Source organism: Equus asinus, chromosome 2 (genome assembly GCF_041296235.1).
Source record: "Equus asinus isolate D_3611 breed Donkey chromosome 2, EquAss-T2T_v2, whole genome shotgun sequence".
Taxonomy (NCBI): Eukaryota; Metazoa; Chordata; class Mammalia; order Perissodactyla; family Equidae; genus Equus; species Equus asinus.
In genome coordinates this window covers 11,874,811-11,887,871 of record NC_091791.1, presented here as the reverse complement: position 1 = coordinate 11,887,871, position 13,061 = coordinate 11,874,811, and positions in this window count along the sequence as shown.

Below are 13,061 nucleotides of genomic sequence, written 5' to 3'. Positions count from 1 at the left end.
TCATTTGTCTTTTTTGTCCTCATTCTCTCATAAATGTGTGGTGGAGTTTTCCAGAGGTTGTGTGACATGTAATGTTGCAAAGAAGTGAATACAGAAGCAATTATGAGAATCTTTCCGCCTTCCATTAACCCAGATTTTAAAAGGATTTGCAAAAATGTAAAACAAAGTCCCTCTTCTTGGCTAAAATTTTTGTTTTGAAAAATATAGTCGTTTTTCATAAAAATGTGTTATATATGTTAACGTGTATTATTATGTTATTTTAAAGGAATTAATAAATATTTTAAATGTTTCATAGTTTTAGTTTTAAATATGGCAGATATCAGTAGATACAACTCACATGAAACAAAGGCTCTTTTGCATCTTCAACGATTTTCAAGATTGAAAAGGGTTAGCAAGCCAAGCAGTTGGAGAGCCATTGCTTTTTTTTGCACTACTAGTGTCTGTGTGCACACACACATACACTGAAAAGTACACTGTGACCAAATGTCCTTTCCTACCTCCAGGCCAGAAGTTGGCAAACTTTTCTGTAAGGGGCCAGAGAGTAAATATTTTGGGCTTTGGGGGTCATAAGGTCTCTGTAGCAACTGCTCAACTTGACCATAGTATGGCAAAATCAGCCATAGACGATGGATAACAAATGAGCCTGGCTATGTTCCAATAAAATCATTTATGGACACTGAAATTTGAGCTTTGTATAATCTTCATGTATCACAAAATATTATTCGTCTGCAAATATTATTCTTCCTCCACATAAATAGATTTACAAATCAGAGAACATCCTCGTTTCCTACTTTTTAGTTTGGGAAATACGATTAGCCATACTACGTCACCACTTTTCTCAATGCCGTCGAAGGCTTTCAAATTAAGTGGGTGGTGAAAGTTCAAGGGTGTCATCCAGAGTTTGCTTTTGTGTGAGGGGACATATAAGCTGGGTGCTTGAGACTCAGAAAAATGCCTCTAAGGAACTAGCTGAAGGCAGGGCAGGGAAAGATATTGGTTAAAAAAAAGAAGAAATAGAAAAATTCATTCTGCTGAATTCAGTCCGAATTGTATAACAATCTCTGACTTGTTTCCTACTCATTCAATGCACACTGTGTTTATTGAGTGCTTACTATGTACTAGAGGCTTAAAAGTTAAAAGATTAAAAATTTGAATCATATTTTCTACAGAGACTTTCTGGAACTCTTTTTGGAATACTTTTTGTGAATTCACAAACCAGGAATCCATGAATAATGAGGATCAACTCATGTCAATGTATTATTAGCACCTAAAAAGTTCTCAAGATGAATAAACACTGGTATGCTCGTTCTGGGGGAGTTGGGCCATGTATCTGTAAAATCTTTAACTCTGAGAGTTCAACTTCTGAAAATTATCCAGAGAAAATCATCAGGCAAGTGAGTGAATATTTATGTGCAAGGATGCTCATTGAAGAGTTGTTTATAATATAATGGAATATTATGCAGTTGCAAAAAATAACGAATTAGATATTTGTTATTATGAAAAGAAATTCATGAAATGCTGTAAAGTGAAAATACAGTCAAGCAATAGATATACAACGGGCCCATTTATTGAATTGATATATTCCGTTTATGATATAGATATACCGTCATGCACCACATAGTGACATTTTGGTCAATGATGGAGTGCATGGACGACAGTGGTCCCAGACAATTAGTACTGTATAGCCTAGGTGTGTAGTAGCCTATATCATCTAGGTTTGCTTAAGTACACTAGATGGTGTTCACACAACAATGAAATCGCCTATTGGCACATTTCTCAGAATATATCCCTGTCATTAAGCAACATGTGATGGTATTGAGTCTATGGGTAGAAAAAATTCTGCAAGGAGATATATCCATAAGGTACCATGTCTGGGAGTTTGGATTATAGGTGAATTTTTGTTCTTTGTACTTCCCAGTGTTTTCCAAATTTGTTTAAAATGAGAGAGCTACTCTTGGAACTAGAAATGTATTATTTATATAATGACTAGTTTTGGGGTGCTTACTCTATGGCAGACACTGGGCTAAGTTCCTTAACTCTTAAATTTTTATTAAAATCCTATGAAGCAATAGTTGGTTATATTTTATAATTTGTCATAAAAATAGAGAAAGTCTCAAGATCTCCTTGCTTCGTTCCACACATTTGGAAGGCTCTGGAGGGCTGGCTCCCTCCGACAAGCCTTGCTGCCACTCTGGGAACCAGAATCCCAGGCAGAGACTTCGGGCCAAGTCCCCATTGCTCAGAAAAGTGCTGAGGCCTGAGTCTTCCCAGCCAGGGCAGAATTCCTGGTGCTTGGCCACAGGGATGGGGCGAACGGATTCAGGCAGGAATTTTGTCTGTCTCCTTCTGTGTTTTTAAAAGAAATAGCCACTGCCTACACTGGGTTGAGCCCAGTATTATCTGGTTTTCTTCAAAGGCTGAGCAAAGATGAGCTGCTGCATTTATTTATAAGTTTCTGGGAGAGAGTGTGCTCAGCCCAGATTGGAGTCAATTGTCAGCAGGGTCCGTTACAGCACCAGGATGAGCTTAACAGATGTAAGCGCATCGGCGTGAGAGTTTCTGCTTGTAATTTATCCTTTCGAGCATGGCTATATCCCCAACCTGGATTTTTCCAACAGTCAACAAATCAAAAAATGACCCAAGGTGATAATGGGAATGAAGTTCAGGCTCCAGCCCTTTCTATAGGGCATTCTTCCCCAGTACCAGTCTGCAATACCATGCTTGACAAATCCTCTGCTTTCCAGCTTTTTCTTTTGACTCCACTTATTATAAACTGGAGTCTGCTAGATCTGAGGCCAGAGGACATGGATGCAAGTTTGGCTCTGCCACATTCTGCCTGTGTAACCTTGAATTAAGTCACTAACTCCATCTGGCCCCTCAGTTTGCCTATTTGAAAAATAAAGTCTAAATATTAGGTCGTGTTTTGATTTGTTGACTGTTTAAAAAAATACAGGTTGGGATATAGCAATCAGGTCCCGTCCTAGAGCCTTTCCACTGAGGTGTAAGGTCTATTCAGGCCAGCACAGTGTTTGGGTTCTTGCGATGCCAAAAGGCTAGAATTAAAGTGCTACTCGATTTTCAGCATCAATGAGCTTAGCTGGGGTATTTCTGGGGCAGGAGCAAGGAAGGGGCCTTCCAAAATCCCAGCACACAGGGATCCCTTGACCTACATAAAACAAGTCAGTGCCCCCTGCGGCCAGCCAATTGGAGCTCCTCCGATTACGTGGCAGAATCAGGCACGGTCTGTGGTTCTTTTCAGGGAGCTGCATTTTCCGAGAAAGGTGTAAATGTCAGTCTCATGAAAATCCATTCTAAAAGCCCCAATCAACTTCTCAATCATCTGCTTCCCCTTCTTCTCTCAGCTCTCCCAGAGTGCCCACGGCGCTTCTGAGATCAGAGAGCGTAATTACAAATGAACTGGGGCTCTGGGGAAGGCTTACAGCTTAATTAGCTCCCGTCCCTGCGCTGTCTGCGTTTCTCGGCCTCACGCTCCAGGCAGGAGCCCTGACTGCCGGAGAATTCAGAGCGGGAGCCTCCTGGCTTGTTAACACACTCTCCTCGGTCCCTCCTGACACTCACATCCAGGAGGCAATTAGGCCCAGCGAGGAGGGGAGAGGCCCCTGTTTGTGCATCCGGAGCTGGCTGGCGGGGGGAGCTTCTTGTCTGAGCCAGCCCGGAGGTGAGGCGCACCGTGGAATGTGGAGTGCCGGCGGCGGCTGCGGGAGCGTGCACCTGCCCGGCCCAGCCCAGGTCAGAAGGCTTCGGGCTGCAGGTGTGTTTCCAGGGGCGTCTGGCAGGGGCGGGGCACTGAAGATACCTGAGGTTAAAGGGGCTCATACACTAGGGGTCCAGCGTGGGGGCCAGGAGGGATGGCAGAGATAAGGGCTGCCGTGACCCCTGGCTGTGAGCCACCCTGGACAGCAGAACTCCCTCCTAGCTCAAGGCGGGGCCTCTAGAAAGGGCTGTGGGCTTGTGCAACATCAGAAAGAAGCAACTGTGCAACCACACCTGGAGGGCCCCTCTCAAGGGAAGGAGCAAACCCCAAAGTTGATTTCTTGGTCCTCATGACTTCCTTGCGGCCTAAGGCTTGGGCTGTAGCTGAGTGCCTGGCTTGAGGTAAGTTTCTCCACCCTAAAGGGAACTCATTGCCCTGTCTCCTGGAGAAAAGGGATCTTAGAGGAAGAATCCAGCCTGGAGGCAGAAAAAAGAAGCCATTAGCTAGGCACTGATGCTTGTCCAAGAAGATAATGGAGGAGGAGACAGGGGCACCTCCCAGCTGCTGATCCCACCCCTACTCCCCAGCCGGGCATCTGCACGGCCCAAGAGGCCTGAGCTTCCTCGGGACCCAGACCCCACAGAAGAGTTTAAGCCACACTCCCTCCCTCAAAGAGAGGGAGTAAAACATCCAAACTGAAATGAATACTTGGATTTAATATTTAATAAAAATATTTAATCATAATACTACATCTAAAAGTCAGCAATCACTCTACTTCAGTACTTATATAAAAATGGGTTTGAATGTCAGCCAGGGATGTATTTCAATCTGTTTGATATAACACAAAATGGCTTTCCTCAAATTGAGTGCCCTGGGCCCACAAAACTCTTAACACAGACCTGCCTTACACCTCAGAGAAACCAAGACACAGAGGCAACATGAACCTATTTCACGACCAAAGTGCTGAGGCCTCAGAGGGACCACAGGCCCTGAGGCCTTAGAGGGATGCCCTGGACCGGGGCCTGACCCTTCTTGGGGATGAACTTTGTCAAAGGATGCTCAGCGCTCACACAGTCCTTTGTATACACCCGCCAGGCTCACGGGGGGCCTTTCTTCTTGAGGAAAGAAGACTAAGGGGGAGTGTTGGAGTGAGTGAGAGAGAACGTCCCATCTATCTCTTATTTCTGAGCAGTGCTGTAAATCTCTGCCCTGCCGGCTTTCCACACTGAGATGCCCTTTGTGCCTCCTCCAGTGGCTCTGAACCAGGCTGCCTTTTTGTTATATCGTTAGGGAAGGATTGCTTCTGTGCACAGGAGGAAGCCAGAGTGACTAGTTGCTCGCTGTATTTATATTTTAAACAGGCATTGACTGGGTGTGGACCACATAGCTGGCGGATGCTATTTTTGAGGTGTTCAGAGGCCAGCAGGGGAGACAATTATAGCACAAGGAAGGCTCAGAGCAGAGTATGCACAAGTGTTGCAAGGCCCAGGGAACCTGAGAGTCATTCTAGCTGAAGTTGGGAGACCACACAGAGGAGAGGATGGCCAGGCTGGGCCTCCGATGATGACCGGGGTGTCTGTGCATCCAGGCCTGAGAGAGGGTGGGAATTAAGGGTCAGGGACGGGGCTATGGGGCAGGGGGCTCAGGATGGACAGGTGGATTGTGACCTGAGGGAGGGAGGCAGGGTGCCCGGAGCCATTGAGAGGAGACAGCCTAGACTACAGGAGCTACAGGAGGAATCCAACAAGGGAATGTTTCTTCGGCTTCTCTGCTGCAGAGCAGAGGCTGGAAGGGAGGGAAGAGAAAAGGGAGGTCTCTTTGACTGCCTGCTTTTTAGCAACATCACCCTACTTGTCAGCCACAACCATGAACGGGTCACACCACTGTGCTCTCCGTCCACGGCACCCTGTGGCTGCCTCTGTAGCTTTTCTGCCTATAAACCAGGGATCTTTCCATGAAAGCTCCAGCTGGGTTGGGACCTAGATCCCGAGCCAACCGGAAGTCCCCAGGCCTTGCCACTCAATGTGTGGTCCAGGAACCCGCAGCATCAGCATCCCCTGGGAGCTTGTTAGAAACGCAGACCCTCAGGCCCCGCCCCAGACCCACGGGATCAGATTTCTCCAGCTCACCAGAGCCATGTGACTCCCTGAGGGTTTCTAGACATAGAGCGGCCACTGCCTGGGGCAATGCGACCTCAAAGTTGGACCCTTCCGCTCCCAGGCTCAGGCCACCGAGGACAGGGCGATTACAAAACCAGGAATTTTCTCCAGGTGCTAAGCAAGGCTTAGTTTAGGGTTTTCAATATTGCAGGCAGAAGGCCAATCAGAAGGGGCTCAGTCCCTCTCAGACACACGTTGTCTTGTCGGGCGCACGATCAAGAAACAAAACAACCCAGGAATGCCGGTGAGCTCAGGCCAAGGTGGAACAGCAGTAACTCATGCCGCAACAAGTTACATGTGTCTCACTGACGAGGCAGCCTGTACAGGTGGAGTCACGCGCCCATACCTGTCAGCACGTACATTATCCACGATTATCTGGATTTTCTTTCCATTTGGCCTCAGAGAAGGAGCCGCCACACAAAGAGTTTAGCAGAGCAGAGTCACTGGCCGTGCACTTGGATAGAACAGTATCCACAGATACAAAGAATAACCAGTTTAAGGTGTATGTCTATGGGGGGGGTGGGGCTGCCGAAAATCCGACGCACCTTCTCGAAGGGGAACTTACGAGAAGCTCTCTGCTTTTCTGCAAGTCACGACGTGACAAAAGCTTCTCATCACATTTAGGGCCTTAAGCATTTGAAAATAATAGAAAGGAAAAGTTTTGAATTAAAATTTATGGTTGAGCCTGCCTGTCTGGGAGGAGCTGGCTTCGTGGGCAAAGCTGACGCCAGCCAGGCTGCAGGGGCTGGGAGAAATTGGACACCAGCGTCCCCGAAGTGAGGGGGGACGGCTCTCCCAGAGACCAGCGCGCTGGCCCCTCTGGGCCAGCAGCTCCAGGCTCCGGCTGCACTCTGGACACTCCTGGGGGAGTGTTTAAGCAATGCTGATGCCCGGACCACACTACAGACCAAGCCAATCTGAATCTCTGAAGGTGGGGCCCACTCACCGACAGATTTTTAAAGCTCTCCAGGTGATTTTAATGTGACACCAGGGCTGAGAACCACTGAAGACTCCAGAGCTGGAGGAAAGGGGTGGGGCTCCTTGCTTCTGCCCCGCTGGGGTCTTCCCCTCTGCTGGGAGGGGAGAGCGAAGCTGACAAATTCATCTGCAGGGATGTGGTGTCAGTTCAGCACTGTCCTCACCACTCCTTGCCTCTGAGCAGTATGAACACTTCCGATTTCCATCTAGGCAGCATTTTTCAAAGCACTTTGACATCCATGATCTTATTTTAACCTGTGTATTCGTTTGCTATTGATGATGTAACAAATTACCACAAATGTCAGGGCTTGAAGCAACACAAGCTTATTATCTTACAGTTCTGTAGGTTGGAAGTCCAGCGTAGTCTTACTGAGCTAAAATCAAGGTGTCACAGGGTTGTGCTCCTTCTGGAGGTTCCAGGGGACAATCTGTTTCCCTGCCTTTTCCAGCTTCTGGAGGCCACTCACATTTCTTGGCTTGTGGTCCCTCCAATCTCCCTGCTCTCTGCTTGCCTCACATCTCTGTCTCTGACTCCAACCCTCCGGTCTCCTTCATCTGAGAACCCTCGTGATTACACCAGGCCCTCTAGGATAATATTCCCATCTGAAGATCCTTAACTTAATTGTATCTGCAAAGTCCCTTTTGCCATGGAAGGTCCTATTCATAGGTTCTGGGGATTAGGATGTAGACATCTTTGCGGGGCGGGGAGGGGAGGCGCATTCGTCCCCTCCCCCACCAATAGCACCTGAGTCAGATGTGCATTATTATACCTGTTCAGCAGATGAGAAAACTGACACCTAGCCAGAGACAGGCAGCTCCTGGATGGTAAAGCTCCTACATTCTTGTAACCCCATGCCTCATTGCCACAGCATCTGGCAGCTACCTCTTGTGCTCATCACCCATCTTGATCCTCCAGCCATGGATCACTTCCCCTCCCCTCCCCTCCCCTCCCCTCCCCTCCATGAAGCCCAAGGGGTCTCCTGCCCTCCTGTGGGGTTGGTTATTCCTACCCTCTTATATTGGACAGCTTCATAGGCACCCAGCAACTGATACAAAATGGTGTCACAGCGAAACCCACGGCTACAACCAGGTCAGGCTGCATCACCATGGGGCCTGGGAAGCTGGGTTCTCTCTCTGGGCTGGTGCCCATGATTTTAGGCTCCTCACATCCCCTTGACTAGGTCATCATACACAAATAATACCACAGACCTCTCCCCTGTGGCATTTCTCAGAATTCCACCATTGTTTATGTACTTCTGTAACTAATCTCGGTCTTTCTCTCTCAACTGTAAACTCCACAAGGACAGAAAACATACTTGTTATTGCTCACCAGCACCTTGTAGGGTGTATGGCATTTAGGGGATATTTAATAAAAATCTGTTAAATGAAGGAGTGTTTGCCAGCTCTCTAAGGCTGACAGACTGTAACTACTTCTTTGCCTTCTAGAAGCTATGGTTGATTGCATTAATGTTCCCATCTACTGCTTTCCCCTGTAGGAGGACCACACATCCCCATTCATTGACATGTGACCACAGAGGATCCCTCCCTGCCACTTCCAGGCTTGGCCATGTGACCTGCCTTGGCTGGTGGAATATGAATGGATACGACAGAAGCCATGTCTGTGCAACTTTGAGAGCAGTTACATGGCTTGGTTCTGCCTCTTGTTCTTTTCCCTTTGCCAAGAGAACACAATATCTTGACTGTGGGCTGCTCCTTCAGCACATGTCCCAGAACGAGAAGGAGAGTGGAGTAGAGCCACAGTGGCCACCATGCAGCTCTCAACATGAGCAAGATTGAAGCTGATTTTTGTTACTGCAGCACAACTTAGCAAGCTCTGACAAATACAGAAGGCTCTACTGGACATCTCAGGGTATATCTATCCAGCTTTCCTTCCTCCCAAATGGAGACCACAATGTTGCCACCTACAAGCTGTGTGATTTTGAGAAAAATCACAGAACGTCTTGGCCTCAGATTTCTACACTAACAGACAGAGCTTTCTCCCAGCTTTCTGACCAGCAATTCTGAAGAACTAGCCTATCACTTGACACTTGACCCCTGTCGTTCATGAGTTATCTTTGCACGTGGTAGTATCATACCAGGAAAGTCCCCCCAAATTTTGAGTCCAACAGCTATGTATTCTTGAGCAAATTGTTTTATCTCTCTTATCTGTAAAATTTTTCTTCTCTATTAAAGGAAAATGCATCACACAGCATTGGGGTATGTCATCTAGCTCATAGAATGTACTCAATAAATTGAAGTGCCCTCCCTTTCTCTTGCCTTCTTGATCAGATTGAGTCCTTTGAGATACACTTCTTTGAGTCTGACATGCCCTGAACCTGGGGTTTCCTCAGGGAGGGGGTGACAAAATCCCTGGATAAAAACCCACAGAGGTGTATGCAGATATTCATAGCAGCATTATTCATAAAGGTCCAAAAGTGGAAACAAGCAAATGTCCATCAACTGAGGAACAGATAAACAAAATGTGGGATTATCCATATGATGAAGTGTTTTTGAGCCATAAGAAGGAACGAAATACTGATTTATGCCACAAAATGGATGAACCTTGAAAACATTATGCTAAATGAAAGAAGACAGTCACAAACGACCACCTATTGTGCGCTTCTATTTATATTAAATGCCTGGAAAAGGCAAGTCCATAGAGACAGAAAGTAGATTGTGGTTGTCTAATCTACTGGCAGGCTGGAGAGGATGGAGGGGTTGGGGGGGAGTGACGATAGCTAACGGGTACAGGGTTCCTTTTCCAGGTGATGAAAATGTTTTGGGGCCCGCCCTGTGGTCAAGTGGTAAAGTTCACGCGCTCTGCTTCGGTGGCCCAGAGTTTCACCAGTTTGGATCCTGGACATGGCGCCACTCATCAGGCCGTGCTGGGCTGGCGTCCCACACAGCACAACAAGAAGGATCTATAACTAGAATATACAACTATGTACTTGGGGGCTTTGGGGAGAAGAAGAAAAAAAAAAAGGAAGAGAGGGAAGATTGGCAACAGATGTTAGCTCAGGTGCCAATCTTTGAAACAATTTTTTTAACTTAAAAAAGCAAATGTTTGAAGTTAGTGGTGATGGTTTCACAACTTTGTAAACACACTAAAGAACAATGAATTGTACACTTTAAAAGGGTAGATTATATGGTGTGTGAATTATATCTCAATATTTTTTTAACAAAGAGCCTCTGGAGAGATGCAAAGGGACCAGTAGCCAGGGGTGGCTGGCTCAGGGGAGGAACATTGCTGCATCCGTCCCTCTTCTCAGCCCTCTCTGTGTCACCCTGCTTTGGTCTCCTAAATCTCTTCATTTTTGCTGAGGCCACATGCCCAAGCAAGGAAAAAGTCTCTTTTTGCTTAGCTCAAAGGAAATGGTTGAGATTTTTCAAGGATCACTTTATTAAAAATTTAAAATGGGGTAGAGTGAGGAATAAGACTATAAATGCTCAAAATGTGAAGGAATGAAAGATGGAAGTCTCCTGGAGTTCAGATTCCTTACTCTACAACAGTCACAAGTACAAGCCAACTCATGGGTCTCAAGTCCTTCCCACCCATTCAGTTCTGTCTAGGAAAACCAACCCTGAAAGTCCCCGGACCTTTGGAAGCTCTGGACAATCTCCTCTATCCCTCCTTGCCTTTCACGTTGGGCCTGAGCCCTAGCTGGTAACAGTCTGGTCGCTGGTCCTCTCAGTATAGAATGCCATCTTCCTCCCCTCCAGACCCAGGGACCAAGGCATTGGTGAGTGAGAGCATGGGTGGGGACCCTCAGCTCTTCTTTCCACCCCAACCTCCCAGAAGGAGAGGGCTGTTTCCTTACAGTGCTCCACAAACATTATTGATGGACCTATCGCCCAGGGCCCAGAAAATTCTAACTTCCCTTCACTTCCCAGGAGAGTGTAGGCCCCTTGCCCCATCTGCAATCTGTAGGTTCAAAGATGACCAATTCAATTGTAAGAGTATCCTAGCAAAATGAAGACAAATAAGTCATGACTCTTCCCTGCTTTTGCTTGCATATTTTTAGATTTTAAGATCAAATGATAGCGTACCAACCCAAATCTTTGGGTGTGTTTTGGATTGGTGTGAGCCTGTTGGCCACTGCTACAGGCCAGCTTGAGCTGATTGACGGCAAGTAGCCCACACGTAGGAGAGAATGGGCTCCTTCCAGGGCAATCACATCACCAGTGTTGGGGGGAGTTTCTTTTCCTTGCCAGTGTCTGCTTCCCTCTGAGGGGCTGCTGGCATCATCTACAGAGAGTTTGGAATATGGGAACATGACTTGTCTCTTTCCTCAGAGCTTTGGAGCTTATTTACAAAGCTCTCCAGTTCCTGGGTTGAAAGGGTTCACGAAAAGACCAAGATATCCTCAAAACGATCCAGACCACAGTCAATATTTATAACCCAGGGCTGCAGCTCAGGTGGCTTCATGCAACTATTTGAGTTCCACTTAACCACTGGACACTGATCATTGTGGGACACCTTTTGCCCCCTGGCCTCTCTCTCTATTGGGAATACACTTGACTTTCAAAGGCTCAACTTGTGCCATTCAAAGCAAAAATGTTCACCTCATTTTTAAGCCCTATCTTGTTCCCCTACAGTCTAAATAAACATTACTCAACAGCCCAAGTTACTTAACCATCAATCATTTCCACTTCAAGGAGAAGGTAAAAGGAACAAAGATGTAACAGCACAGAAAGACTGAAATTTAACCTCCACCGCTGGGCGCTTTCCAAGCTTGTTCAGACTAGTTCTTCAAAAAGAAGCCCCAGAGAACTGACGTTACCTCAAACTTACTGAAATTCCTTTTCTCTCAAGGATTACACTTGAGCATGAAGCAAGTCATCTTGGAAGCCCCGGGCAGGTGGTAAACTCAGTGTGCGAATATTTGCTCTCCCTCCCCTTTGGAGGAATGTCCACACATCTTTGACATTCCTCTTCTCTTTGATGCTCCCTCCCTTGGATGGGTCTCTGACCCAGCCCTCCACCGTTTCTCCCTCCATGACATCTCCCAGTCCATGAGCTTCCATGTCTCTTTCTCCTTCCTTCCTTTCCCTCTACAAATCCTCTGGAAAACAATCACCCCCTACAGAAAAATCGGCCTCTGAAATCTCCACTCTCTCTCATCTCATTGACAAATGCCCATGTTTGGCTCTGAGATGCAGAAGTCCTACTGTGTAGAGCAGGGGACAGCGGTTTCCCAGGGGTGGCCTCAGACCACCTGCACTCGACTCACCCAGATCTTGCTAAGTATAAAGACACCAGCCTGAACCTTACCACCTCTACTGAGTTGGACTCTGGGAAGTGGGCCAGGAACTCTGCATGTTTAACAAGCTCGCCAGGTGGTGCACCCAGTGAAGTTGGGGATCCACTATTACTGAGGGGGAGCATGGCTTTAGAGTCAGAAATACCCTGGCTGGATTCTGTGCTTTGCTTTTTAGTAGTAGCATTGTTTTTGAACAGTTTTATTGAGACACAATATACATACCAGGCAATTCTGTGTACATACGATTCAATGGTTTCTAGTATATTCACAGAGTTGTGCAATCATGACTACAATCAATTTTAGAACATTTTTATTACCCCTAAGAGAAACCCTGTATCCATGAGCAGTCACTCTCCATTTACCTTTAACCTCTCAGCCCTAAGCAGCCATTAATCTGCTTTCTGTCTCTATGGATTTGCCTATTCTCAATATTTCACATCAATGGAACCATACAGTGGGAGACTGTCTGAGCTCTCTCACTTAGCATGTTTTCAAGGTTCATACATGTTGCAGCATGGCAGTACTTCATCCTTTTTCGTGGCTGAGTAATATTCCATTGTACGGATATACCATCTTTTATTCGTCCACTCATCTGTTGATGGGCATTTGGGTTGTTTCTGTTCTTTCCTTATCATGAATCAAGCTGCTGTGAACATTTCTGTATGAGTTTTTGCATGGATGCATGCTTACATTTCTCTTGGATATATGCCTGGGAGTGAGTGGAATTGCTGGGTCATATGGTAACTCTATGCATATGATTTTGAGGAACTGCCAGACAGTTTTCCAAAGTGGCAGCACCATTTTACATTCCCACTAGCAGTATATGAAGGCTGCAATTTCTCCACATCCTCACCAACATTTGTTTTGTCCATCTCTTTTTTATTATAACCGTCCTAGTGGGCGGGCAGAGGCCTCTCCTTGTGGTTTTGATTTACATTTCTCTAGTGG